We start from the raw sequence: 25,942 nt of genomic DNA on the forward strand, positions 1-25,942 counted from the left end.
AATTTAAAATGACGGATATCATAAATTTATTATGATATGCTATTTAAATTTACTGTGATAAATATTTGTATGCTACCATAAATAAAAAAAACTATAGACCTGATAATAGCAACATTTATTTACTATTCCGAATTTTTCTACTTTCCGAATTTTTCTACTTTTCGAACTTTTCCTCTCCGTATTTTTACTTATTCCTAATTTTTCACCCTCCTAATTTTAACGATTCCGAATTTTTACCCATTCCGCTTCTTTGGTTTCCGAATAAATACTATTCAGAATTTTGGATTTCTGATTTATTCCTTTTTCCGAATTTTTGGTATTCCTAAGTTTTATCATTATGTATTATAACCCATTCTGAAATTTTACCTTTCTTAAATTTTATCCGTTCCGAAAAATGAACGGGTCCCGATATCTACCTTAGCGACTTCCTAGACCATTTCACAGCTGAAGTGGTTCATGGCCGAGATAAGTTTCTAAAATGTTTCGGATGATGTCATACAATGATATTGTGGAATTGTGAGAGACAAATTTGCGTAAACAACTTCAAGGTTATTTATTATCTCAATTAAGCATTTACGGGAAACGTGGAATATTGACAGAGATCAGACACACTTTTAGGAATGAAAAGTACCTTAACCTTGCAGCTTCATTTTCAAATGTTCAAAATATGATTATTTTCCGTAATAATGCTTTTCGTGATTACGTGTCTTAAATTAAAACGGATTTTTTCTGACTTTTTCAGACAGGATATAAAAGTTGCATCTTACTTGCAGACAGTTTCAGTGGCATTTGATGCGGAAATTCGGACTCACCTGAAACAAAGAAGAAAGTAAATCTATTAATTATGTTGAGCATTAGTATTTGACAACATTTTAACTTTAATTTAAAGTATTTAGATATATAATAAAAATATTAAAAGACTATTTATTTACCTAATTGATTTTAAACATTCTTTGCACAATCAAAATAAACTTTAATGTTAAAACAATTTTTTAAAAATAGCCATGAGTCATTCAGCTTCACTCAATCTGGGTTTAAAATATTTTTTTTTCTTAAGGGATATACTTTTCAACATGGAACTTTTTTTTAAATACGAAACATTTATAATTTAAATTAGTTTTGAACATCAGGAACATTTATATTTAATATTTTAAACTTGAAACTACTCAATAATAATTAAGGCTTTAAATTTGAGACTGTATATAATCTGAATACGAAATTATTCATTTTTTAATAATTCATACTTCACATCCCAAGATGCTCTCAAAAAAGGGAAATAAGGTGATTTTATACCAAAATTGGCGAATAAATTTTTTAATAAAATTGATATAAATAAAATATTTAATTCAGTATGAAAAGCCTTATATTCCTCAGATTTCAAATAAAAATATCTTGCATTTTCAATAAAGTAGTTGAATTTTCAACCGAAAGACGAATTAAAAGAAAAAGCATTGAATTGTCAAATGGTTTAGAAAACAGTTCAACAAAAAAGTGAATGTTCAACCTATAAAGATGAATTTTTAAGCCAAAAAGACAAATTTTTTAAAATATAGTCAAATTATCAATCTGAAAAAATGAATTTAAAAAAAAGATGATTTTTAAAAGGGAAAAAAGATGAATTAACTACGAAATAGTTAAATTTACAGCCAAATAATTAAAATTTCAATCAAAAGAGACGAAGCTTCAATAGAACAGTTGAAGTTTGAACCAAATAGTTGAATTTTTAACCAAAAAATTTATGACTTTTTCATCTTAAAAGATGAATTTTCAATCCATAAAGAAAAAATACTTGACTTTTTAAGCAGTAACAATTTTCAAACAAACAATTTTATTTACAGATAGTTGAATGATTAATCTGAAAAGTTGAATTTCCAACAAAAACAGATCATTTTGAACGAAGAAAGTGTAATTTTTAAGCAAATAGTTGTTCTTTTAAGCAAAAAGTTCAATTTGTATCAAACAATTTAATTTTGAACCAAAAAAGATAAATTTTCATCAAAATAAGATGACTTCTCCATCATAGAAGAGGAATTTGAAATCCGGACGGATGAACTTTTTATCCAAAAAAGCAAATACTTTACAAAAATAGTTGAATTTTCAAACAAAAACGTTAATTTTTAATTCAGAAATATGAATTTTTTCCTAAAAAATATGGATTTTCAATCCTTTTTTATCTAAAAAAAGGAATGTTTAACATAACAGTTATAATTTTCGACCAGGAAAGATAACTTTTTAACGAAATAATTAAATTTTTAACAAAATAGTTGAATTTTTAACCAGTTAGTTGAATTTTTAACCTATAAAGATTAATTGTCAACCGAATACTTTTCTACCAAAAAAGATGATATTTCAAACCAAAAGGACGTGTTTCCTATTTAAAACAGTTGAAAATCCGACCAAGAAAATGACTTTTTAAGAAAAGACCTAAATTTGTAACAAGCTCATAAATAAGATTTTCAACCAAATAGTTGAATTTCTAACCAAAAAGAATTACATTTCAACCAGAAATATTTGTCCTTTCTTATTGGTTTCTATTACTTTAGTTCACATCTAAACGAAAAAAACACGAGAAAAGGGAAATTTTTCTTTAAAATAGTGGAAAATAGAAAAATTCCTTTCACAAAAATTGGGAAAGAAAGGCAATAGGGGAAAAAAGTGAAGATTGCAATTGAACTAGAAATTAATCGTTTTTAAACGTTTTTGACTTGAAAATATCTAACTGTTAAGGCCCAAAATTTAAACAAATGAAAACTTTGAATATGGATTCACGAAATTAGAAATTTCTTAATTTCAAACGCTCTCAATTAAAAATTTTCCAACTATAAAGCTTTAAAGAGAAATTATACAATTTTTTAATAATTTCAATTAAAATGGTGTAATTTTTCCAGTTTTGAATTTCAACTTTAAAAGTTTCACTGTCATTAAAATTGAGAATAACTAAGAAAGAAGAAAGACTCTTAAGAAAAAAGTCAGTCGCATTTAAAAAAAAAGTAAAAAAAGTTGCACGATCCGAAACCTCTTCATGTATCAATTTTCACCGTCGTACTTTTTTCTAATGAGAGGAAGTGATGGAAGCTAATAGGGGGTGGAAAAATGAGGATAGAGGCAGTACGGGCAGTGAGGGAAACTTAGGAAAGGGAAAGTAGGAGAAGTGGGAGAAATTCGACGGAAGTGAAGGAAAAGTAGAGTGGGGGAAATATAAGAAGTAGGGGAGGGACATTAGGGGGAGTGGGGGTAAATGAAGGGTGGGTAAGTAGGAAAAGGGGAGTATTAGCTGATGAAGATTGAAGAGGGGGAAGTAGGGTAATGTAGGAGGATTAAAGGAGAAAAAGTTTGGAAGGGGGGAAATAGTAAAAAAAAGTGTGATTTTTTTAATATTGTTCAAAGAATTTGTATAAAATTAACAATTTTTAGAAATGCGTTCTTCGTCGGACGGGTGTCCGTCAGTCCGTTCGTCGTACTTTTTTCTATAGAGCAGAAGTGAGGCGAAATTAAGGAAGGGACAGTAGGGGAAGTGACATGAAACGAGATAAGGTTAAGTAGGGGAATAATGGGGCGGGCACGTATGTGGACTGAGAGAAGTTAGGGGAGTAGAAGTAGGGGAATTGGGGTATAGGAGGAGGGGAAATTAGGGGAGAGGAAGTATGAAAAGTGGTGAAGGGGAACTAGGCGAAGTGAGGGAGATATAGGTGGTAGGGAAGTACATGAAGGCGTGTATTATATGGGAAAGTGAGAAGAGAGGGAAGTAGACGAGGAAGAAGTTGAAGAAGGGAGTGGTAGCGAAGATTGAAGTGTGAGGAGGGTAATTAGAAGAATGCAGGAGAAGTATAGAGGAAAAGTATGGGAGGGGGCGGTTTAAAGGACTTAAATAAGGTGTGAATAGACTACGAAACCCTTTTTTGTGACTGAACCCCTTTTGTCTTATTTTTTCAATTTGATAACTGGAATAATCTGAAGAAATTGGTTTTGAATCAACTACCGAAACTCCTATTTTTTCAGCGATCGATCAATCCTGGAAAGCTGAGACTTTGGCACCAAGAGTTCAATTTACGGAGGTTTTTTTTTTCCTCTTTCGTCATCAAGGTTGAAGTTGGAAGAGCAAGGTGTATTAGAAAACCTGGTCTGTGAAACTATGTTGATGCTTCGAGGTTTCTGGAGTACTCGGACACGTTTTAAGGGCACTAACCTTTCCACCCAGCGTCACTCTGGTTACGTCTTCGCTCAATATCTTGACAGAACACTTACTCAAACCACCAAAAATTTCACTTTTTTCCATACTTGCTTTTTTCAAAACCTGCTGAACTTATGTTAATTAAACTAAAGTCATTAAACGCGATAGAGGACGTCCAAAAGTACGTGTCGCTTTTTTGAACAATTTTTCTACCCCACCCCTTCTTCGTCACAAACAAGAACACGCTCCAGGGTTGGAGCTGATCCAGGGTTGGTTGGTCTGATTACGAAATTCCATGAACAATTAAATTTAATTGAGACAAATTATAATGCAATGATAATAGTTTATCAATCAGTTTGATTGAATTCAAAAGAATTTTCAATAATATTTTTATCAAAGTGAAAAAAAGTATTCTGTGATCATAACCATATTTTTTGTTTTGTTATTACTTTAATAACAATGATAGTAGAACTATTTATGCAAAAATTGAGATTACATTTAAAAATAATAGTAATCTAAAAAAACTCTGAATTTTTTAACAAAGTTAAAATGAAACTTTTAAATCGCAAGAACTAATAAAATTCTCTTTATTCAAATTTATCAATATTTAATCAGTTCACAAATTTCTTCTGCAGCATCTTCTAGTTCTTATTGCTTTTCCTATTGAATCTTCCATTTCTTTTCATTTAATTCTCATAGTTTATCTAATATTTGTATTTTTCTAAGGTTTTCTTTTCCAATTTTCAAATAAAGAATTCGCTATCAAATACTAAATTATTAAGAATTTGAAATAGAGATGATTAAAAAAAATTCCAGTAATTTTTTTTTAATTCCACGACTTTTCCAGGTTTACTAAACACTTTTTAAAAATTCCATGTGCAAATATATTTTACTTTCAACACAATAGTTGAATTTTCAACCAAAAGAGATTTTCTACAAAAAAAAAAAAGAATTTTTAATATGAAAAGACGAATTTTGACCAGAAGGGTAAATTTTCAATCTAAAAAATCAAATCTCTTAGAAAAAGATAGCTTTAAAACAAGAAAAGATGAATTTTCAAGATAAGCGGTCATTTTCAATGATTAAACATGAACTTTATACCAAGAACATTAATTTTCTACCAAAAACTTGATTTTGAAAAAAAATCAATTTGCAAAAAAAAAGTTGAACCTTCGAACAAAAAATAGAAATTTCTAAAAAAAATGTTCGTTATTAAACCAAATAGATAAATTTTCAAGCAAATGGTGGAATTTTTAATCAATACAAGTTAAATTTTCGAAAAAAATGTAACCAACAAAATATTTAAATTTCAAATAAAATAATTAAATTTTCAAAAAAGAGTTCTATTTTCAACCTACAAAGATGAATTTGCAACCAAATGAATGATCGAATTTTCAAACAAAAAAGATTTAATTTAAACGAAAAACAGTTGCATTTAAAAAAAAGTTAAACTATCAAGCCACAAAGCAAAAAGAAGAATGTTCTACAAGGTAGTTAAATTTTCAACCCGAAAATAATTATGCCTTTTCAACCAGACTTGAATTTTCATTAAAAAAAGTTAATTTTCAACCAAATAGTTCAATGTTTTATAAAAATAGTTGAATTTTCAAACAAAAACGTTAATTTTAAATTCATAAATATGAATTTTTTCCTAAAGAATATGAATTTTCAATCCTTTTTTTTCTATCTAAGAAGAGGAATGTTTAACATGACAGTTATAATTTTCGACCAGAAAAGATAACTTTTTAACAAAATAATTCAATTTAAAAAAACAAATAGTTGAATTTTTACCCACTTAGTTGAATTTTCAAACTATAAAGATTAAAAATATTCATAAATTTATTTTAATTTTTTATCGTGAATATTTATGAATTTATTTACATTTAATTTCTTTAGTTTATTTAATTATAATTTTTTAAATAAATAAATACTTTTCTAGCAAAGAAGATGATATTTCAAACCAAAAGGACAAGTTTTCTGGTTATAACAGTTGAATATGCGACAAAAAATATTTTTTTAAAGAAAATAGTTGAATTTGTAACAAGCTCATAAATTAAAGTTAAAACCAAAAAAAGTAATTTTTATTCAAAAGAGATGAATTCTCAACTAAAAATATAATAGTACACTTTTCAAACAAAAACAGTCGGATTTCTTTATTGGTTTCTATACATTCAGTTAGCATTTAAGCGGAAAAGTCAAAGAAAAGGGGAAAAAGGGTAAGTTTATTTGAAAACAGGGGGGAAAAGAGAAATTAAAAAGGGGGATAAATAGGGGAATAGAAGGCCAAGTCTTTGAACGCCCAGAATAAGAGATAAACTGTTCAAAAATAATATTTAGATAAAATAATTTAAAAAGAAAATCACTAATTTTCATTTTTCCAAGCATATCAAAAAACTTGTATATTTTATATTTTTAATTTGTGATTTAAAATTCTGCATTCTGTCGCAAATTCTGTGCCCGTCACTTTTATCAGCGTGACGTAATTTTTGAAAAGCCCCTCAACAAAAAAGAAAAATTCTCATTACTTTACAGCTTAAAAATATTGCTTTTTTTATCAAGTAAAGAAAATTAAGGGCCCAGATCATAGAACCGTTTATAACTTTCTGGCGCTCGGGGCGGAGAGACCGATCAGTTGAATTTAAGCCTTGTTCAGGGGTCCATAACTGTAGGCGCCAGAAAGTTATAACCAAATTTTTTAAAATTTTTAATTATAAGGGGGGGGGGGGAATAGTTTTTAGTTGGGATCAAAATGACTCCCTTAAAGTGCAAGCAACTTTTCTACTCCCTTATAACTAGAAATTAAACAACATTTAGGTCATAACTTTCTGGCGTCTAGAGTGAAGAGCCCCTGAACGGCGCTTAAATTCAAGCACCAGAAAGTTATAACCGGTTTCTTGATCCGGTCGCTCAATAATGCGAGTTTTAGTCATTTTCTTCTATAACAACAATGCGGGTCAAGTGAGAATTTTCTTTTTTGAACGAAAGTTCAAGCGCGTCATTTTTAAACTAAACAACTTTTCCACTCCCTTATAATTAGAAATTAAAAGAACATTCTGGTTATAACTTTCTGGCGCCTAGAGTGGAGGGCCCCTAAACTTCGCTTAAATTCAAGCGCCAGGGGTCTGTCCACTCTGAGCGCCAGAAAGTTGTAACCGGTTTCCTGATCCGATCTCTCAATAGTGCGAGTTTTATTCATTTTCTTCTATAAAAACAATGTGGGTCAAGTGAGAATTTTCATTTTTTAACGAAACTTCAAGCGCATCATTTTTAACCCAAGCAACTTTCTCACTCCCTTATAATTAGAAAATAAAAGAACATTCCGGTTATAACTTTCTTACGCCTAATGTGGAGGGCCCCTGAACTGCGCTCAAGTTCAGGGGCCAAGGGGTCAAATGTCAATTTTTCTTTTTGAACGAAACTTTAAGTGACTCATTTTAAAACTAAACAACTTTTTCATTTCCTTATAATTAGACATTTAAAAAAATCTGTTTATAACTTTCTGACGTCTAGAGTGGAGGGCTCTTAAAAGTAACTTAAATTCAAGCCGGCAGGGCTCTCTCTATACTGTGCGCCAGAAAGTTATAATCGGGTTATTTGATCCTGTCGCTTAATTTTGCAAGATTTCGCTATTTTCTTCTATAAAAACTTTAAGTGAATTATTTTGAACCCAATCAACAACTTCTTCACCTCCATCCAATTAGAATTTCCAACTCAAAAATTGATCACTGCACCCTACTGACAATGAGATTAAAAAAGAGAGTTATTAAAAAAAATAAACAATGAAGGCAAAAAAATAAACATCCCTCGTAGAGTCGAGCTTCTCCAATAAATTACTCGCCCATTCATCGTTTCTTCGTCATTCTTTTTTCTTTTTTTACCGACGAACGAGTATTTTGTCGGCACGTTCGAGAAAAAGTGTCTCAGCGTCAGCAAAGCTTGCACGAATTCGTCACACTTTTATCGAAATCTGCTTTTTATGCTTGGATTCGCGGAAATGCAAATCAGGGATAACGGAAGAGATGGAATTATATATTTATGGCTTGTTTCCAGAAAAAAGGGTACTAACATATTTTTTAGTCTGGATTTAAAAGTGAGTAGTACGGAACCAAAAATTGTGAAGTAAAAAACTAACTTTATTTTCTGAGAAAAATTTATAGTTTTGTCGCCTTACGTTTTAAAAGTTTTAAAAATGAAATTCAATGTTTAGTTAAACTATTTTTATTTATTACATAAATTATCAAAATTCATATTAATTTATCGCAAGCTTCATAGTCTTTCATCTATTTCCCCTTTTCTCAGTTTTCCATTGAAACGCTAACTGAATAAAAAGAATTCAATAAGAAGACCCAATTATTTTTGATTGACAGTTAATTGTATTGGGTTAAAAAGGAACTTTTTTGTTAGAAATTCAACTGCTTTTAAGAATTTTCGACTTTTTGGCTTAAAAATTCAAAAACTTTGTTGAAATAATTTTTTTTTTAACTGCTAAAAAATCTTTTTGGTATGAATATTCAACAGCTTATGCAGTTCACATTATTTTTCGTGTTGGACTAAAATATCTTTTTTTGGTTAAAAATGCATTTTTTTAACAAATTAATTTTTTTTTAAATAATGCAACTGGTTGGTTGAACAATAATTGGGTTTTGGTTTCAACTTAAAATCTTCTTTGGTTGGAATAGCAAATATTACATTTATTAATGAGAATTCATCTCCTTTTTGTTGTTGAAAATTCAGCTACTGGGCCAAAGGTTGAAGTACTTTGTTTTGGATCAAAATTTAATTATTTTGTTGAAAATTCAATAATTTTGTCGAAAAGTTAAGCCTTTTGGTTAAAAATTCAGCTGTGTGGTTGAGAATTCAACTATTTTGTTGAAAATTGGTCTTTTTTAAAATTAAATTACCTGTTTCAAATTTAAAATGTGAGTCTTGTTTGGTTTCTATATAAATTATTATTATTATATTTTTGCTGAGAATACATATTTTTGTATTGAAAATTTAACTACTAGTTTAAAAGTTGAAACAATTTTTCAAAAATTCATTTTATGGGTTCAAGATTAAACATTTATGTTGAAAAATAATCTTTACGAGAAAAAATTTAATTATTTTGATGAAAATTCGTCTTTCGGTTGAAAATGCAAATGCTTTGTTAAAAAATCGACTTTTTAGAATGAAAACTGCATTTGTAGAAAATTCAAATGTTTCATTGTAACTTTTTTTTGTTTTTAAAATGTTATATTTTTAGGTCAGCATTGATACTGTTTTGTTGAAAATTAGTCTTATTGAGTAGAAAATTCAAGTATTTTGAAAAATTTAACATTTTTTAATTCAACTATTGGGTTTAAAAATCGAATTTAGCAATAAAAAATTAATCTTTTTGGTAGAAAATTTATCTCATGTGGTTGAAAATACAACTATTTGGTAGTAAATTGAACTATTTCGTTGCAGATCAACATTTTTGAGCAGAAAATTCATCTTTTTGAATACAAAATTAAACTGTTTTGTTGAAAATTAGTTTTTTTAGTTGAAGAATCATAATTTTATTTGAAAATTTATCTCTTAGGTTGAACATAAACTAATTTATTAAATCTCATTTTTTGGTTGAAGAGTCACAATTTGGTTTAAAAATTCATCTCGTGGGTAGAACATTGAACTAATTTATTAAACATTTTTTTATTTGTTTGTTCAGAACCAATTTTCTTGAGCTAAAAATGCAATTCCATTTTTGGTTGCAAATTTGTCTTTTTCAGTTCGTCTGTCTATCCAGCGGTCCGTTTTACTTTTTTCCAGGAATTAGAAGTGAGGGGAAATTATGCACCAGGAAGTAGGGAAGTGATGGAAAATTATGGAAGAAGAATAATGGGGAAATGAGGAAAAGGGATGGGAAGGAAAGTAGGGGAAGGGAGAGGAAGGGAAGGAAGGGAAGGAAGGGAAGTAGAGGAAGTGAGGAAAAATAAGGAGAGGGAAAATATAGGAAGTGAGGGAAAATGGTGGTTCAGGAATGAAGGAAAGTGACGGAAAATTAGGGGAGGAGAAGTATAGAAAGTGACATCAAATAAGGGGATGGGAAGTAGGGCATGTGAGTGGAAATTAGTAAGTGGGGGAAGTTAGGGAAAATTACAGAGAGAAAGTTGAGGAAGTGAGTGTAAATGAGGGGAAGTATGGAAAAATGTAAGAAATAATGGTGAGTAGCGGAGGGGAAGTGAAGCCAGGGGAAGAAAAGTAGGGGAAGGGGAGTGTTAGCTCGGAAAGCGCAGAGAGGGGGAAGCAGAGGAGGAAGAAGTTGGATAAGGGAGGGAGCAAAGGGCGAAGTGAGCAGAGGGAAAGTACGGAAGTGGGAGGTTAAAACGACTTAATTAACGTCCAGGCTACGAAACCCTTTTTTGCAGGCGCGTCGGGCTCACTTGACTAATTTTTTTTTTCTTTTTCTCTTTTTTTTCTTTTTTATTGTCGACGGGTTACTTTTAAGCGCGTGAAAAGAAGTGTGTGCTGGATAGTGCATCACTTGCCACTGAATGATTTTTTTCAGGCTGCATTCACAGGGACAATCAGGGACAATGAATTCATGCCTTCATGCAAATGTGAGGGAGTGTTTTCACTTAAATTGTGAGCGGAGTTTTTCCAGAGATTGATTCTTTCAAGGAGAGGGGGAGAGTGAGAGATAAAGAGAGGAAAAAAACGAATAAAAAGGAATTGTAAAAAAGATGGAGAAAACAAACAGGAGATGCTTGTTCGGTAATGAGTCAACGAAGTTGGTTGGGATAATTACAGTAAGCGAGAAAATTGGTTCATTTATCTTAACGGGATCTACATTCGTAAAGGTGTTTAAAATAGAAAAGAAAAAAAACGGGACATCGCTGTATTCTTTAGTTTGTACCTTTAACCCCATATTAATAATTACTAACCGTAAACGTGAAGCACGTGTTCACAGCCTTGAATTTCTAATCTTCTATTTTATAATATTAAAAACATAAACTATTTAAAAATCCATTTTAATAAAGTTGTAAGTATTAAGGGCTCTAACAATTTTTTAAACAACTTAAATAATTTAAGGAATAATTAGTTTCCGAGTTATTTCTAGTTCACGAATGTACTTTTTTATAAGTCTTCCACAAATAAAGTAATTAAATTTTAACAAGAAAAGAACAATTTTCAAGCAAGTAGTTAGATTTTCAACTTAAAAAGATCAATTTTCAACTAAAATGGAGTAATTAAATTTTCAAGTTAAAAAAAATTCGATTTTAGCATAAAAAAACGATTTTAAACAAATAATCGTTCAATCATGAACCAACAAAATGAATATTCAACCTATAATAATACATTTTTTAATCAAAAGAAAATAAGGTAAAAAGAGTAAAATAAAATTACTAATTTTAATTTCATCAAGCATTTCCAACAAATTGTTATTCTAATTTATATTTTCCGAATATGTTGTCACATTCTACGTTAATACAGTATTTCTCCAGATTTCTAAGAAATTTTTATAGTTAGTCAAATTAGGATCGAATTATCTTCGAATTAAATTACAATTTCCAATTAACTTTTGGTACAGATTAATTTGATTTTTCATTAAAAACTCAACGCTATAAAAAATCTCACTTTTCATCAATAATGTAACCGAAGCCTTTTTCAAAATAAATATTTATTTTCTACCAAAAAAGACGATCTTTCAACAAAATATATGCATTTTCAAGCATATACTTGAACTTTCAAATAAAAAAAAAATAAATTTTAACCGAAAAATGGAATTTAAAAAATTTCGATAATAGAAAAATTTAAGTTTTAAGAAAATTGTTCAAATTTCAGTCAAACAGTTAAATTCTCAAACAAAGCAGATTAATTTTTAAATAAAAAGTTGAATTTTCGAAACAAAAAGATGGCTTTACAACTAAACAAAAAAATAAATTAATTAACTTCCATCTAAAATGTTGACAAAAAAGTAAATCTTGAAATTATAACTCAAAAACATTTGTATTTTAGATAAAAAATTTAACCAAGCAAGATGAATTTTCAACAAAATATAGTTGAATTCTCAACGAAAACCGATTAACTTTCAAAAAAGGAGTAGAATTTTCAATAAAAAGTTCATTTTAAACCCAATAGTTTAGTTTTGCAAATTAGTTGAATTTCCAAGCAAATAACATGTTTAACCAAAAAATATTAATTCTCCACCAAAAATTTAATAGTGAAGACTATGAAGCCTGCAATAAATAAATCGGAATTTTCATAAATATATCAAAATAAGCAAAGGAAGAGAGAGAAGTTTGTTTACATTTTTTTTTATAGTTTTTGAAAAAACTTTTAATTTTAGAACTTATAAAATCTGTGTCCAATCGAGAAAGCTCATTGAGATCATTTTTAAGTCTTGCCATTCTTGTTTGAATGTTGGTCTAATCGAAAAATGTCACTTAAATGTGGCAGTTACGGAATTATTTAGAATTTAGATACTACCTACAGGCATCAATTGAAAAATAAAATTCTTTATTCAGTTAAAAAATCATTAATAATTAAAAAAAAAACATTATGAACTTTTATTTGAGCTATTTTTACACTATTTCAGCTTACTAAAAATGATTCTCTAGAAAAACCGCCAAGTCGACTTAGATTTAGGCACGCAATTTTCAAAGAAATTTTTAAAAATGTGTGTTTTTACAAATCGAAAACCATATTTTTCAGATTCAGTAAACATTTATAAAACCACAACATTTACTTTTTTTAATTTTGTAAATATTTTAATATTTTAATATTACATAAGATTTTTAAAGTCAGTCTTAATGTTTTTTTCTTTTAAAATAATAATTTAGAAAATGAAAAGCATTCTTAACTAGCAAATCCTCGAGACGCATTCAAAAGTCTTTTTATTGCTCTTATTCATTATTTTCATTGCGAGCAGAGAAATGCTTTTGTATTTTCTACTTAGTGAAAAATTGAATCCTTTTCAAGATGATTGAACTTTTTTTTTTACGTTTTTTCATCTGAAATCTGAAAATATGGAATTATGCTATACTAATGGCGCCTACAATTATAAAAGGCACCTTGTTACCGAGCGAGAATTCACGCGGAACCAGTTCCGATCGATCGAAATGGAGAGCCGGGCAAAACCGGACTTGACAAAAAATAAGATGCCAAAAAAAGACATTCAGGTTCCATATTTACTGAATCATGTATTAATACCGCTAATTTGATACTTGTAATTTACGATGAATGATGATGCATTTTGAATTTTTAATCTTAAATGTTATCGTCTCCGGACTTCACACTCATTCCCCTATTCCCCTTTTTTCCACATTTAAAAAAAAACCTCCTTTCATCATTATTTTTGAGAAAATTCTCCTTTTTCTCATCTATCTGATTTAGATTTTTCAACAAAGGCTAATTGATTTTTGCAACAAATTTTAGAAGAGAAAACCAAGCATAAATAATTCTTAAAAAATTGAGGTCATAATTGTTTATTTAAATTTAGTTATTTGCATACTTGTGTTCTTTTATTCATTCTAGGCCAAAGAAGTCATTTTCAGACAATCTTTATAAAAAAAAAGTACATTCTATTGCTTGGAAGGTATTTACAATTCTATTTAAAATTTTTTAAAGGAAATTTTTGTATTTATAAATAAGAGGTAAAACTATTTTTAGTTCGTCATTTTCGGAATTATACAATTGGCTAAATAATATTTACTAAAAAGTGACAAACAGAATTTTAAAAAACATTTAGAAATGAATAGTATAAGCTTTTTTGATAAATGGTAAATGAAAATTACAGACTTTTGTCTAAAGCATTTGCATAAAATGCAAATATCTAAATAAATACATTTAAATAGATAATTATGACTTCAAATATTTTTTCCTTGTTCACGCTCAGATTTCGCTTCCAAACATGTTGCAATAATCAATGAACGTTTTTTGTAAATTTTATAAATAAATTTAAAGGTTAAGTTAATAGAACCCCTTTGGAAAATCCAACTATTTTTGTTTTAGATTTAATTGTTTTTCATTGAACAGTCTAATGTCTACTATTATATTTTTCGTTCAAAGTTTATCTCTATTGGTTAAAAATTTTACTATTAGGTTGAAAATTTACTTAATTATTTTTTTGATAATATTTAACTATTTTCTTAAAAAGCCACCTTTTGACTACAAATCCAACTATTTTGGATAGAAAATTCGTCCTTTTGGTTTAAAAATCATCTGTTTGGTAGAAAAGTAATCTTCCATGGTCTATGTCTATATCTTTCATAGTCTTCTTCCTGAAAATGTCACTATTTGGTTTTTGGTTAAAGTTTAATCTTTTTATTGAAAATTCGACCATATGGTTAAACATTCACATTGTAGGTTAAAAATTCAACTGTTTGGTAAAAAAAAATCCACCACTTTGTTACAAATTTTATTATTTTGTTAAAAAGACACATGTTTGGCTTGAAAATTATAACTCTTCTGTAAAAAATTCGTTCTTTTGGATTAGAAATTCTATTTTTTTGAAAATATAATTTTTTGATTGAAAATTCAAATGTCTTACAAAAAATTCTTGGCTTAAAATTTTTTTCAAGTGTCATTGTCATTTATTTTTACTTTTTTCTGCGTTTTCTTTTTTTTTTAAGTCTAGTATTATATATTTAGTTTAGAATGCATTTTTTTGGTTAAAAATTTAAATATTTGGTTTTAATAAACCAAATTAATCAAATAATGATTAAAATAACTATATCCTTAAAAAGTATTTTTTCTTGGTGAAAAGTTGATCTATTTTGTTCAAAACTAATTTTCTTTTATTGAAGATTACACTCCGGTTGAAAAACTAATTCATTTTTTTAAGATTCACTTTTTTGTAAAAAATTCACCTTTTTGGTAGAAATTTAATCGTTTTTAATTAAAAATGCAACTGTTTGATTAAAAATAATTTGCTTTAGTTAAGGATTAAAATATTTGGTAGAAAATGCCTAGTTCTTTGTTGAAAATGAATTTTTTTAAATTATATTTTCGGGTAGTAAGTTCAATTGTTTTCTATAAAATTAATCTTTTTGACTTAAAAATCATCTCCTTTCTTCAAAATACAACTGTTTCGTTAAAAAGTCTTTTTTTGTCGAAAAATCAACAGTTATGTTGAAAATTTGTTTTCTTTTTGAAATTTGTAGTATTTGAAATTTTTGTTTAAAAGTAGAATCTACTTTACTTGAAAGAAAAAATATTAGATTTTTCGTTAAGAATTAACTTTTTTTGTTGGAAAATTCAACAACTTGGTTCAAAGTTGAGCTATCTTGTTCCAAACTAATTTTTTTTATTGAATATTAATCTCCAGCTGAAAATCTAATTACTTTTTTGAAGATTCACTTTATGTAGAAAATTCACCTTTTTGGTAGAAATTTAATCCTTTTTAATTAAAAGTGCAACTGTTTAACTAAAAACAAGCTGCTTTGGTTAAGGGTTGCAATATTTTCTGGAAAATGCGTAGTTTTTGGTTGAAAATTAACTTTTTAGTTAAAAATTTTATTTTCGGATAGTAAATTTAATTGTTTTCTAAAAAATTAATTATTTTGAATTGAAAATTCAACTATTTTGTTAAAAATGATTTTTGTTTATTTGAAAATTAATTTTTTATATCGAAAAATCTATTATTTGGTTGGAAAATTGATCTTTTTGATAGAATTCACCTGCTTTTAAATTTTTTTAAAATTCTTTCGTTAAAATATCAAATATCAATATATATCAAAATACATACGTTTCTTCAAAAAATCATCTATTTGGGTACAAAATTCATGTTTCTCGTTTGAAAATGAACTTTTTGGTTAAGAATTCAACAGAGCAATACGATTAGAATGTGCAGGTTTCATTATATTCATATCGAAAGGTTTTTAAATATTTCCTTTCAACTTTTAAAATCACAGAAAGCATTAAAATTTTTATAATCCTGGATTTCTGCATTGTCATATGATAAACATTTTAAAACATTGATTTTATTCTAAACTTGATTCCTCTCCTGTGGAGCTAAAATTTCTTCACAGTTTAAGTATAAGATCAATATTTAGAAAAAATTGATTAAAAGACCATGTAAACCAAAAATAACTATCATAAAATATAATTGGAAAAAAACACGGCAAGCAGCTGACATTTTTGTCGATTAGTAAATTGATTACAAACTGTAGACACTGTTTTTATAAAATTTATTTAAGATAAAAAAAACTTGGGCGTTTCTCTGTGCTCTAAATTTGATTTATTTTAAACAGAAACCTGTTTTCAGTCTACAATATCGTTAAACTTTTTTCGTCAATAAAGTTCCCGACTGAAAAAGGGAGATAGGGGAGGCAATTTATTGAAAACGAATACTTCAGGAAATAAAACCAAAGTAGGGTATAAACATAGGCACTAGACTTTGAAGTCTGATTAATATTTTAAATCCGAAACAATACTTGAATTTGGAAACAAAAAATGAATGCCCTATTTTACACTTTCCTTTTGTCAAAGAAGATGCATCTTCAACTTTCCTGTCGGTTTGTTTGCCTCGTTGGAATCGGAACTTTGCCTCTTTCACGTGGGATGAAAAATGAAGGGAAAAAAAAGAGATAAAAATTTCATACTTGTTTGAAAACTGTCTCTCGTTCTCAATGTGGTCTAGAAACGCGAGTTCTGTTTACGGATGGTATTGCTGTGAGGAATGTAATTTTTTTTTCGTAAGTATATAAGTACAAGAAACTTTGTTGTGAATAAGAACCCGGAGTTTCTCGTAAACTAGGGGTGCTGTTTCACTGCTAATTTTATTGCCAACACCAAGACGCTTTTTTACGAGTCTCGTATTAAAGATTGTAGGTCGTGAGATGACTTTCCTACTTTTCATTTCTGATCTACGATATTGTGGTCTCGGAATAGCGGATCTTCAGTTCAACTCTGACCATTCTATTTTCATTTTTATGCATTAAAATAATATACTTCAGATACATTATCCACTAATTTCTTTGTACTGAAAGATACTTAAACATCAAGAGTTTTATAATGAGTATCAAAAGCTCAGTACCCATAAATGCTAATATAAAACTGTCAGGGATCATAGTCACAGCGGAAAACAGGTGATTTGTTGGCTTTTAAAAATAACGATTAATAAACAAAAATTGCACTAAATAATAAAAAAACAAATATTTACAGAATCATTATAACTGCCAGTTAGCTATAATAAAGCATATAAGGACTATTCATCAAATTCTTTAAAATCTAAAAGTAACGATTTGCACATGTGTCTCGGCAACGCCTTCAAAAGGCAATCAACTAAATCTTCTGAGTATGGTAACAAATGTACTATCTTCACATTTGAAATGTCAGAAAGCAGTGGTCGTTAGCGTTTGTGTCTATATAGTAGAAAGACATGCAGTGCGTTGTGCAGTGTATTTTTAAATATAAACGCAGCTGGGGTTCGTTCCAAGATTAGATAACTCATTCTCGATTTTTGTTTAGGGTTAAAACCATTTTCCTAACTCATCCTGAAAGGAGGCATTCCTTAAATAATGGTGCAAGGCGCGAAAATAATTATCTTTATCCGAAGATACTATAGTAACACTATAGATAATCAGAACACAAAACAGACCACCCTCAAGGACCTCTTGACTCTCGCAATAAATGCTTAAAATTATGATACACGTAGATCATAATTTTAAGCATTCATTTGCTGTCAACGATATTCAAAATACTTGAACCTTTATCAACAATTATTGAGTGAACAGAGGTTATTATTCAATATTTATGATTAAAGAACATCAAGTTTAAACATTTTTTAATTGGAAGCATTTGAAAATTGAACCATTTGAATTTGAAGCTTTTCTAATATCTAAACTGTTCATAAAGATATATCCATAAATTACCTAAAAATAGGGAAAGGGGTGTAAAAATCTTACTGTTTTATGGGGAGGCGATGAAATGAAAGAACTTATGTAAAAAAATATTTACCAAACAAAAAATAAAGAGATCCAAAGATATTACAACTTGGAGGGAAGACCAGCAGGAATTCAATTTGTTAAAGCAAAAGTGAATTGTCTCTGGAAAAAAAGCGTAATTTATTGCGTTATAAGTTTTTGAAGAATGTTAGAAAGTTTAACAAATAAGATTGCTGTTATAAAAAGAATTATTATTTTATCCTCTATGACTTTTTTTAAAAACAGTTCCATGTATATTATATTCAACAAAATAGATGAATTTTTAAACAAATAGTTGAATTTTGAATTGAAAAAAATGAATCTTCGGCTAAGAAGATTAATTATTTACCAGAAAAGACGAATTATTAAAAAGACATAAATTTTCGATCAAATAGTTGAATTTTTCATTAAAAAATAAAAAATCTCAACCAAAAATAGAACAGGTAGGTTTGCAATGAAAAAACCTTCATTTTTAACAACAAAAAAACGTATTTTCAACAACAGATTTTAATTTTTAACCAAGAAAGATTTTTTTTCAATTTAACTAAATTGTTGAATTTTTAAGCAAAAAGGAAGGATTTTCTTGAAGACTTTTGAACTTTCAAGAAAAAAGTTCATTTTAAATCTAAGTGTTGCATTTGTGAGACAAAACGTCAAATTTTCTACAGAGCAGTTGTACTTTAACCCGATGGTGAAATTTTCAAAAAAAAAAGTTAAATCCTTAATCACAACTGATTAATTTTAAAATCAACAGTTGCATTTTTAATCAAAAAAGAGGTAATTTATACCAAAAGAGATGAATTTTTTATTCGAAAAGACGAACTTTCAATAAACAAGAAAGATTTTTCAGTCAGTTACATATCTTGTTGCATTTTCATTCCAAAAAGATTAATTTTCAATCAAAAAAGATTATTTTTTAACTAAAGACATAAATTTTCAATCAAATATTTGAATTTTCCTAAAAAAAAAAATATTGTCAACCAAAAATGGAACCAAAAATAATGAATTTTTAACTAAAAAAGATACATTTTCAACCAAAAAAATAAAAAAGCTCAATTTTCAGTTAATTCATTTGATTCTCAACAAAAACAATGAATTTTTAATAAATTTTTTAAAACTTAAAATCAATTAGTTGAATTTTCAACCAAAGAAGATTAATTTTCTACCAAAAGATATAAATTTCCAATCAAAGAGTTAACACAAGAATTAATTTTCAACACAGAAAGATTTTTCAGTCAATTGAACCAAATTGTTGAATTTTTAAGCGAAAAAAAAAATCAAATTTTCTACAGAGCAGTTGTACTTTATCCAAATGGTTAAACTTTAAAAAAAAGTTAAATCATTAACCAAAACTGATTAATTTTAAAATCAAACAGTTGAATTTGTAACAAAAAAAGATGAATTTTCAAAAACCAAGAAAGATTTTGCGGTCAATTTAATCAAACTATTGAATTTTCAAGCGAAACTGATAAATTTTCTACAAAACACTTAGATTTTTAACTTAAAAATATAAATTTTCGACAAAATAGTTGAATTTTTAAGACTAAGATTTAAGTTTTCAACAGAACAGTTAAATTCTTAACAATGAAGTAGAATCCTTAATCAAAACAGATTAATTTTCAAACAAACAGCTGCATTTTTTACCAAAAGAGATAAAATTTAGACGAAAAAAAAACAGAATGTTTCATCCAAAAAGAAAAATTTTCAAAAAAAAGCATTAAATCTTGAAACTAAGAATAATATAAGTTTTGAAGAAAAAATTTAATTTTCAACAAAATAATTGAATTTTCTGCCAGAAAATACGAATTAAAACAAAAAAGATTCATTTTAAACAAAATAGTTGGAATCTTAACCAAAAATATAATAGTAGACTTTTTAAATAAAAAGAATTAGTATTCAACAAGAGATCAACTATTCCATTTGAAATTCGTCTTTTTTGTTAAAAATTCATCCATTTTTGTTGATAATCCAATTTTTTAAAACGAAATGTTAGGAGTTTGAAGTTTTTTATATTGAAATTAATATAGTACCCACAATAATTTCATTTATTAAATAATTTAAATAAACATTGAAGTTCATTTGTAATACTTTAAAAGTATTATGCTATAGAAAAGTGGAAATTTTGACGGCTGACCCCTGATGAGAATCTTTACATTTTTTTTAACTCACAAAACTTATCTGATATGTATTCGCTTTTACAAATTTTAAAAACCTTATCTGTATCCAATTGAAATAATCAAATCTAACGTTCACGAACTTATAATTTTGAATGGTTCTGAATCCAACTAAAGAATTCTGTTATAGAATTATATCAGAATGAAAATAATAATACAAATGAAATTAAAGATAAAAATGAAATGGAAATGACTTTCTGAATCGAAGGTCTTACTTAACGACGAACATTGGTGTCCAGGTGAGGAGAGCATCCTCTTGAAACGTTTCCAACGACCTTAGCCTGTCACATAAAAATCTTCAACTAAAAAAAACCGAATAAAAAACGAACTTTCAACCAAAAAAACTTTATATTTAATTTAAAATTAAGAAAAAATTTATTTCAACCAAAAAGTTGAATTTTCAAAAGAATAACTAAATTTTTAACCAGATACATGATTCTCAAACCAAAAACATTAATTTTCAACTAAGTAGTTCGAATTTCAACCAAGTACTTGAATTTTGAAATAAAAAAGATGAATTTTTAACCAAAAATGGAAGTTAAATTATTAGTACAACACAAATTTCAATAAAAAATTAACTTTGAACAAAAAAGAATTTTATTTTAAATAAAAAATAAATTAATTTATCAAGAAATACTAATTTTCAAACAAAAATTAACCAGAGATATAAGCCTTTTCAAAAAATTAATTTTTAACAAAGGAAAATTTAAAGTTCATCCAAGTAGTTGAATTTTCGATTAAAAAAGATCAATTTTCAATCAAAAATGAAACAGCTACATTTTCGATTGAAAAAATAAAAAATAAAATGAAATGTACACAAAATAGATATGTTTTTAAACAAAGAGTTGAATTTTTAATTATAATGATGAATCTTCAGCTGAGAAAGTTTAATTTTCCGCGAAAAAAAATCAATTAAAAAAACACAAAAAAAGAATTTTTAGCAGGTAGTTTAACTTTCAACTAATTGTAAGTTGTAGATATTTTAACCAAAAAAGATCAATTCAAAACGAAAAATGGACAGGTTGATATTTTAACCAAAAAAATAATTTGATTTTTAACCAAAAAGAGACTTTTGTAATATAGAAAAACATCATAAACAGATTTAAAAATTCCTTACCTGTCCTTTAAATTTATAAATGAGAGATAACAATTGAAATAAATAATCTAATCTGATGATTCCCGACTCCTGAAGAACATCACATTTTGAACGCTTCCGATTCCAAGTAAAGAATTCTTTTATAGAATTATTTGAGAGTGGAAATAAGAATACAAATGAAAGTGAAGATAGAAATGAAATGGAAATAAATTTCTGAATCGAAGGTCTTTGTTGACGACGAACAATTGGTTTCCACATGAGGAGAACATCCTTCTAAAACTTTTCCAATGACCTCAGTCTGTCACGTGAGAATATTCAATAAGAGAAAAAAGGAACTTTCAATGAAAAGAAATTTTAAGTTAGAATAAAAAAAAACATTTTAATTCTGACAAAAAAGATAAATTTTGAATAAAAGAGCTCAATTTTTAATTAAAGAGATGAATTTTACAATAAATTTGAATATAGTTTAATTTTTCGTTGAAAAAATCAATTTTCAAAAGTGAAAAGCAACAACATTTTCAACAAAATATTTTGACCAAAAGGATGAATTTTTAAACAATAATGTTAATTATTAACAAAGTAGTTCAACTTTTACCCAAGCGGGCGAATTTTAAATTAAAAAATATGAATTTTCAACCAAAAATGGAAAATAATCTAATTTGCTGTTAAAAAATTCATTTTAAACATAAAAAAATATAAACTTTGAACAAAAAAGAATTTAATTTTAAATCAAACACAATTGAATTCGACCAAAAAAGATGAACTTTCAATCAAATTTTCAAAAAATTCAACAAAAACCATTTTAATTTAAAATCAAAAACCGTTCAATTCAGTTAAAAAATAAGATTTTTTAATAAAGTAGCTCAATTTTAAACTAAAGAGATGAATTTTTAAATAAAATGATGAATCTTAAACTGGAATTGTTAAACTTTTTATTTAAAAAAAGCAATTTTTAAGAAAAGCTTTAAATTTTTTACCAAAAAGATGGATTTTTGAACAAAAAAATTAATTGTTAACAAAGTAGTTTAATTTTTACCTGAGTGGTTGTATTTTTTAATTAAAAAGGATGAATTTTCAACAAAAAATAGAATAATCCAATCTTCTGTTAAAAGTTAATTCTCATCAAAGAAAAAATTAAAAAATAATAATTTAGTTTTAAATCAAATATAGTAGAATTCTATAAAAAATAAGATGAATTTTCAACAAAATTTTCAAACTAAGAGATAATCTTTAACAAAAAAGTGATTTTTAATTAAAAATAAAAATCCGTAAAATTCAATAAAAAAAATAAGAATTATATACAAAAGACTGCAATTATTAACAAAAGAGCTAAATTTTACAATAAAATGAAATATAGTTTAAATTTCCGTTAAAAAAACAATTTTCAATAGAAAAAAAGAACAAATTTCCAACGAAATATTTAAAATGTTAACCAAAAGGATAAATTATCAACAACCAAATTAAATGTTAACAAAGTAGTTCAACTTTTACCCAAGTTGTTAAATTTTCTTTTAAAAAAGATGAATTTTTAACAAAAAATGGAATATTCCAATATTTTGTTCAGAGTTCATTTTCGACCAAAAAAAAGAAAGACTTTCAACAACAAAAATTTAATTTTCAACCGTAAGCAGTTGAAATCTACCAAAAAAGAATAAGCAAAAATTTAATAGTAGATAATTCAACAAAAATTTTTTTATATAAAATCAAAAACAGTTACGATCGATCAAAAAACAAGAATTATGATAAAAATAGCTAAATTTTTAACTAAAGAGATGGATTTTACAATAAAATAGAATATTGTTTAATTTTGCTTGAAAAAATCAATTTTTTTATAGAAAAAACAACAAATTTTCAAGAAAATATTTACACTTTTAACTAAAAAGATTTATTTTTAGTCAACAAATATAACTGTTAAGAATATAGTTCAAATTTCACCCAAGGTGTTGATTTTTCTATTAAAAAAAAGGCATTACAAAAAAATTTAATTTTAACCCAAAAACGCTTGAATTCTACCAAAGAGGGTGATTTTTTAATAAAATTTTCAGACAAAGAGATCAATTTTCAACAGAAAGGTGATTAAAAAAAATAGTTTAACTTTTGCGTAAGTAGTTTAATTTTCAAACAAAAATATGAATTCTTAATAAAAAAATTTAATAGTTGATAATTCAACAAAAAATATTTTAATTGAAAAAAAAATAGTTCATTTCAACCGAAAATATTTTAATTTAAAAAAAAACAGTTGATTTCAAACCAAAAAATAGGATTTTTCAACATAGTAGCTACATTTCGAAGTAATGAGATGAGTTTTCAAATAAAATTATGAACCTTAAACGTGAATAGTTACAAAAAAAAACTTCTCTACAAAATATTTAAATTTTTAACCAAAAAGATAATTATTTAATCAACAAAATTAATTGTTAACAAAGTAGTTCAACTTTTACCCAAGTTGTTGAATTTTCTATTGAAAAATATGAATTTTCAACCAAAAATGGAATAATCTAATCTTCTGCTAACAGTTCATTTTGGACAAAAAAAAGAAAAATTTTCAAAAAAAAATAATTTAATTTTAATCCAAGCACTCTTGAATTCTACCAAAATGTGACTTTTCAATAAAATTTTCAAACGAGATAAATCTTTAACAAACATTTTCTTTAATATATGAGTTAAACTTTTACAAAAGTACCTAGTGGAATTTTCAACTAAAAAATAGATTTTTCAACAAATTAGCTAAATTTTGTAGTAAAGAGATGGATTTTCAACAAAAAAAAGATTGAATCATTAACTGAAATAGTTAAATTTTCCGTTAAAAAAAATATCAACCAAAAAAATCGAACTTTTATCTACGCAGTTAAACTTTCGAACAAAAAATAAATTTTCATGAAACTTCAACAAAAAGATGTTTTTTTTAACACAGTAGTTCAACTTTCACCCAAGTAGTACAATTTTCAACCAATAAATATCAATTCTTAACGAAAAATGTAAAAGTTGATATTCAGAACAATTGAAATAATCAAACCTGAAGCTGCCCGAATTCTGAACATCCAGTTTGGAATGCTTTTGATTCCAACTAAAGAATTCTGTAATACAATTATTTGAGAATGGAAATAAGAATACAAATGAAAGTGAAGATAAAAATGAAATGGAAATGAGTTTCTGAATCGAAGGTCTTTGTTGACGACAGACAAGAGAACATCCTTCTGAAGCTTTTCCAACGACCTCAGTCTGTCACGTAAGAATCTTCTTAAGTCAATTCTCATGCAGACGCATCTCGCCAGGTTTCGAATTGTGTGTCACCGATAATAAAAAAGACAGGTCCACGAGGATACGCATGAGGTCGTTGACTTCGAATTTTCAAATTCTTATAATTAGCCTCGAAGCCCATTGCCTTCTTTTTTCTTAAAACGCATTTTGTAATACTCTGATAATACATTTCAATGGGTTGTTATTGAAAGGGGACATTTACATTTTGAAGAAGACACCCAGTAGCAACTTTGTTCAAGGAAAGCCGGATTACTTATTAACAAACTTGATGAGTCCGCTTTCAGTAAAATAGAATTTATTACCAGCTCCACTTATATTTAAGAAATTTTAACTCTAAAAAGTCTGAGCTTAAGCCGAGCCTAAAGTCTCTAAATACATTATTGTGGTATCTTTATGGATTAGACCCCGTTTCTAGTTGATAACAACAAAACTATGCGGATCAGGCGACTAAAAACCTACTGAAATTTTAGTCAAAGTTTACTAAATAGCAGTAGAAAAACTTGAATAAACATCAGAGAAAGTTATATCACCAATATTTTGGTTAAGGGCATGTTGTTCGGTGATCACGTGACCAAACTAGTCCCCGGTTGTGAGCATTTTTTTGGTGTTCACTGCGTCCACACGGAATGAGATATCGTGTTTAAAATTTGACAGATTAAATAAAAGGCACTAAAGAACGTTTGTACACATCAATATGTTTATAATTTTAAAGAAAGTTTATTTATAAATTGATGAAATAGGATATTGCCATTCGAGTTATAGCACTTTGTAGATAATGTTTGGTTTGATGCATTTCAGATTTTTTGATTCGCGTATACACAAATTTTGGACTAAATCGTCTATACCTCAAAAAAATTAATATAAGCAATAAAATTCGCACATTCGTTGCAAATAAAAAATTTGGCATCTGCGCACACGTAATCTATCATTATTTCTGGAGCATTTTTAGCGATTTCTAGCGGAGAAAAAAAACTTTGAACGTCGATAAAGTCGAGATTGCGTGACTAAGTTCGTTCATGCAATTTTTGTGTAGTGAATGAAATGATTTTCATTTTTTTTTGGTCCTCACTACGTCCACAGGGATTGAGATATCGTGTTCAGGATTTAGGAACTTATACAGAAAGCACTAAGGAACGTTTGTATACATCAAAATGTTTATAATTACGAAGAAAGTTTTCTAGTAAAATACCATAGTAATAGGAAATAAACTATTAACGTCGATAAAGTAGATGCCTCAATTTTAAAAAAATCAAGGAACATCTTAGAATGTGATACTTGAAAATCCGTCCAAGTCCCACCTTGAGAAATGTGTATCTTCAGAAAATAATTAAAATTTTCTAATGGCTATATATTC

At 27.3% G+C, this 25,942-nt stretch overlaps 1 protein-coding gene across 3 annotated transcripts in view; it reads right to left on the minus strand.

The window, feature by feature from the left end:
* Window positions 1-25,942, minus strand: part of LOC117175231 (tyrosine-protein kinase Src64B) — a 205,809-nt gene that overhangs the window by 113,729 nt on the left and 66,138 nt on the right. The window contains exon 1 of one of the 3 annotated variants that reach the window (XM_033364896.1): window positions 632-688. The exons of the other annotated variants lie outside the window; for them this stretch is intronic. The gene's annotated coding sequence lies outside the window, so the exon portion shown is untranslated. Of the gene's footprint in view, window positions 1-631; window positions 689-25,942 lie in introns of those variants that run through there. 3 annotated transcript variants of the gene reach the window in all.

The sequence above is a fragment of the Belonocnema kinseyi genome, chromosome 6, assembly GCF_010883055.1.
Source record: "Belonocnema kinseyi isolate 2016_QV_RU_SX_M_011 chromosome 6, B_treatae_v1, whole genome shotgun sequence".
NCBI classification, from domain to species: Eukaryota; Metazoa; Arthropoda; class Insecta; order Hymenoptera; family Cynipidae; genus Belonocnema; species Belonocnema kinseyi.